Source organism: Argiope bruennichi, chromosome 8 (assembly GCF_947563725.1).
Source record: "Argiope bruennichi chromosome 8, qqArgBrue1.1, whole genome shotgun sequence".
Taxonomy (NCBI): domain Eukaryota; kingdom Metazoa; phylum Arthropoda; class Arachnida; order Araneae; family Araneidae; genus Argiope; species Argiope bruennichi.
Genome location: NC_079158.1, coordinates 109155165 through 109160579, shown reverse-complemented (window position 1 = coordinate 109160579; position 5415 = coordinate 109155165).

Below are 5415 nucleotides of genomic sequence, written 5' to 3'. Positions count from 1 at the left end.
GCATATTCATTACAAGTTAATGGATACCTTTTTAGGACGTGACAATGCTCTGTGTTGCGGCCTAAAAGTCGTCACGACTCCTGCCATTGTTCTGGGACACCGCATTTATCGGCGTTTTCTTACAATTTTCGGATTATTTATATTCATCTTGAAGTTTTCCTCTGTTTTCTACAAACCTTGGAAGGCTTAATGTCCTAAAATTATAAACATTCCATGTGGAATAAGGTCATGGGCTTTTCACGGACGTTTGACAAAAAGAATAAATTCAAAAGTTTTGAGTCGTCGTCTATTTTTATTTTTAATGTTTGTGCAATGGATTTCACGATTTCTCTCTCTTTTTAAAGAAACGGGCTTGTGGACAGATGCGATTCTGCTGCCACGTTCAATTGTTTTAAAAGACTGAAAAAGAGGCGGCTATTTTCTTGTTCGGAAGGTTGTTCTGTGTCACTTGAAAATAAATTTATTTAACTAGGAACTTATTTAGCATTCATTCACGTGACCACAAAGCAATGGCCAGAGTTCTAGATACGATTTAGAAACATCTTCTTTTTTCTTTTTTGCTCTTTCGTATCTTTGCTAATAGAATTTTAGTTTACGAATCTAATTTATAAAAATCATTTGACTAACTGGTTGAACTTAATTTTATTTTTAATTTCATTTTATGAACTTCTTTCTCTTGCGGAATCTTGAATATTTAGACGGAGTACCTGGACTCTATGGTCTTACAGCACCTAGACATGATAGTTAATTTTATTTATACCTAATTTAAAAAAAAGTCTTTAACCCTGGATATTTTTGGTACCTTTGTTTTCTTTTTATCTGTAAGGGAATTATTATTTAGTGATATGGTATAACTCATTCATTCCTTCGTGATAAGAAATGAAAAGGGAAATGAGCATAAGAAACCTCCTCCCCTGACCTTATATATATTGCAGGAGTTTTGATATTCTTTTGAGTTCAGTATACGTTTTTGCTTTGTTTTCAAATTAAGGCTGCTAATATGATATTGTCTACAGATTGGATCTACGGATATTTACAAGCTAGATATATAGCAAGATTATTTTGAATTCAATATATTTGTTTAAAATTTTTTCTTACAAATGTTTCAAACCCGGGAAATACTTAATTCATTTTTATTTATTATTTGCTGTTCGAGTTTCAAGGGATGTTTGAAAAATAATGTCAACCGATCCAATAGCGATTATTTTGTGCCATAAAGAATTCTCTAAATCGCCTTAGCTTTATTTACATCGATAAAACCAATAGACAAATCTTTCGTCTTTCATAAAGCTTGAGTCATAATTTCACGGATTCGAATTACGTTAAGTTTGAATGATACTGTATAATTAAAATTGAAATTTGTGAAAAATAAATAATGAAAAATAAAACTTTTGAAACTTATACATCAAACTAAGATGAAGTGTTGCCGAATGTGAAACACAGGAATAGTTATTGTTCTGTGTAGAATTAAGATAAATAGTCATATACTAAGGTAATTCAAGTTTTGATTTCATTTTGTATGTTTAATATGAAAATGTTTATAGCTTTCATATTAAGTATACTTGCGTCATCAAACATTCATTATTAGAAGTCAAGTAAAAAGCTCAATAAAGCAGATGTTTGGACTTAGAATTATCACATTTGGCATATGGTCACTTCTTAAATTTAAAAAAAAAAAAAAAGTGTTTTGCTAAAAAAAGTTTTTCAAAATTAATATTAAATTTTTAAATAAAAATTAATCAAAATTTTATTGAGTTTTATCAATTACTTCGGAGCAATTTATAACATCTTTTTTACATACTACTATAAAATTGTTGAAAAAAAAACCCCTAGATATTTAGTGTTTTATGCCGTATTTCATAGAATATTTACTCTAATTCTAATAAATTTTTAAAATTGTATTTTTACAGCAGTACATTTTATTATTTTTACAACTGCGTTTATGCATTTGCTTTTTTTTTCTATGTATATTATCATAGCTATATAATAAAAAGTTAATTTTTAAAATGATTTAACGATAAATGAATAAACCAAGAAACATTAACATAAAATGCGATATTTCGTAGTATAAGATCGAATCTTTTTTTATAGCTTCTTGTGAAATAACTCTCTAACAACTCGCCAAATTTCCTATATGTGACTCCAAAATTTGCCTATGCGACTCCACTTAAAAATAGGATGCATTTTAAAACTCTTCCTTTTAAGTATCTTCTGATCTGGAGTCAGAATCAACACTCCATATTATTAGACTACTTTAATGGATGAATTAGATTAATTTGGGCAGGAGACTACGTTAAAAAGTCGATATTTTTACGAAATTATGATTTTTTTATTTAAAATTATTAATATTTCTTTATAAAAACTGTTAGAATTTTGTTTGTAAGTCTATTTATTTTGGAAGTTAATACTGTTTTTATATTTGCAATTACGTGCATTTTTAATGCAATTTTATATCTTTAGATGTTGTTTCCTCAAATTCTAATCTTTGATAGAATTTTCTTAAGAAAAATGACATAATTAAAATAACCTCATAAATCTAATGCATATTTTTTTAATTTAAATTTGATAAATAATTCCTCAATATGTTCTTCCTGAACAAGAGAATAGAAATATATCAATTTAAAAACCTTTTATGATATTTTTAATACTTCACAATGTGAAACAAAATGAAAATTTCTTGTTATTTATCTATCGAATCCCAGTATTTAAAGAATGGATAGAAATACAGTTTATTTTAAGTTCAAGAATTAGATAATGTTTTTCTTAACCCTTTAAAGGGTCATTTTTTTTCTAGTCATATTATGTTAAAATATTTTTAGGCTTAAAATTAGAATAAGAAAAGATATTCATTTAGCTTATTAGATAAATTTAATTTGATTAAGTAATTAATTTGGTTAATTAATAATTAAGTAACAAATCAAGACACATCATTTTGTCTGAGATAAAGAACTGAAGCATCTAAGTTTCTGACTTACTAAAAAAATTTGTCAGAATTTATACCAACCTACATAATTTCGTACAAAGATTGATAAATTTGGTGGGAAGCATACTTCCCACGGTTGTAGAAGAACCTAGGGCCCCGGTGGCCTGGTGGTAAGGTCTCGGCTTCGGAACCGGAGGGTTTCAGGTTCGAGACCTGATTCCACCGAAGAACCGTCGTGTAAGGGGGTCGGTTGCACGTTAAATCCGTCCTGGAAAAACGTCCTCTCGCTGGTGTGGAGAGGCGGGTGCCAGCTCAGGTGTCGTCCTCGTCATCTGACCGTGGTTCAAAATTACGAGGTCCGTCCCAAAATAGCCCTGTGTTGCTTCAAACGGGACGTTAATATAACTAAACTAAACTAGAAGGGGTTAATCCATTTGCAAAATGTTAAACAAGTCATTTGATAAACCTTTAAATTAGAAAAATTTTGCTAAATACTTGTTTTTTTCAATTTTTAAAAAAAATTTTGTCATTTAACTTATACACTTTGGTTTCATAAATGATTTTTAAATATTTTTTTTATGTTAATATTAAAAAATATAATACATTCCCGAGTATCCGGTTCGTGACTATTCGGCCTAGTTTTCTTTCGTCGTAATTAAACGAAGGAGGCAAGGCGTTTCAGAAGTATTCATCTATTAAAAATTTTCAAAAACTAAAAACTGTAAGTTTTGACTCTTATCTTATAGTTACCTTTTCATATCTCTATAATCCTTTATTTACTTTAGCGTTTTGTTTTTGTTTCCTGCATTTAACTTAGACATCACAGAGTTTATGTTAAAGTGTGAGCAGTTTATATCCTTTAACTTACTTTTTCTCTAATAAATTCTTGAAACGTATAGTACAGTATATAAATATATAAAAACCATCAGTACGGAGTCTTCTATTTGTACTCGACACGTTAACAACTGCTTCTATGATTCACCGAGCCGCGGCTGCTTTCACATTGAGATAAATGTTGGGCTTAGCACTCAATAAGAAGAGAGGAAATAAACGTATTATTACAGTGAGTTTTGGTATAAAAACTTTGTCTTCTGGTATTGATAAGCAAAGAAATGAATAGAACTCTGGCCTATCCGGCTTTTTTGTTATCCGTTTCGCTCTTCCGCCACATTAGGCCCTGTACTAGGGAGTTTTCTGTATAATTATTTTCAAGCGTTTTTCAAAAAATGCATCAAGAACATAGTCACATACTCTAACTTAAGAGTAATTAAGGTTGATTCATACAAGTACAAATATTCTAAAACGTCACGTAAAGCTGGCTTAGAATTAAACAGTCTTGAAATTGCATGGCGAAATTCAGAAAGAAAAAAATTACAATAGTTTGCGACATTCTACAGTGATTTGTACAACAATCGCTTCAATATGTATATGGATATAGATATACAGCATGAATATACAGAATTAAACTAAACGTAAAGTTGGCTTAGAATTAAGCATTCTTGAAATTGCATGGCAAAATTAAAAAAAAAAATTACAATAGTTTGCGACATTCTACAGTGATTTGTACAACAATCGCTTCAATATGTATATAGATATAGATATACAGCATGAATATACAGAATTAAACTAAACGTAAAGCTAGTTTAGAATTAAACAGTCTTGAAATTGCATGGCAAAATTTAAAAAAAAAATCACAATAGTTTGCGACATTCTGCAGTGATCTCTACAACAATCGTTTCAATATGTATATAGATATAGATATACAGCATGAATATACAGAATTAAACTAAACGTAAGCTGGCTTAGAATTAACCAGTCTTGAAATTTCCTGGCAAAATTAAAAAAAAAAACAACAACAATAGTTTGCGATATTCTACAGTGATTTGTGCAACAATCGTTTCAATATGTATATAGATATAGATATACAGCATGAATATACAGAAGTAAACTAAACGTAAAGCTAGTTTAGAATTAAACAGTCTTGAAATTGCATGGAAAAATTCAAAAAAAAATTACCATAATTTGCGACATTCTACAGTGATTTGTACAACAATCGTTTCAATATGTATATAGATATAGATATACAGCATGAATATACAGAATTAAACTAAACGTAAGCTGGCTTAGAATTAACCAGTCTTGAAATTTCATGGCAAAATTCAAAAAAAAAAAAAAAGTTTGCGATATTCTACAGTGATTTGTGCAACAATCGTTTCAATATGTATATAGATATAGATATACAGCATGAATATACAGAAGTAAACTAAACGTAAGCTGGCTTAGAATTAACCAGTCTTGAAATTTCATGGCAAAATTCAAAAAAAAAAAAAAAAAAACCAATAGTTTGCGATATTCTACAGTGATTTGTGCAACAATCGTTTCAATATGTATATAGATATAGATATACAGCATGAATATACAGAAGTAAACTAAACGTAAGCTGGCTTAGAATTAACCAGTCTTGAAATTTCATGGCAAAATTCAAAAAAAAA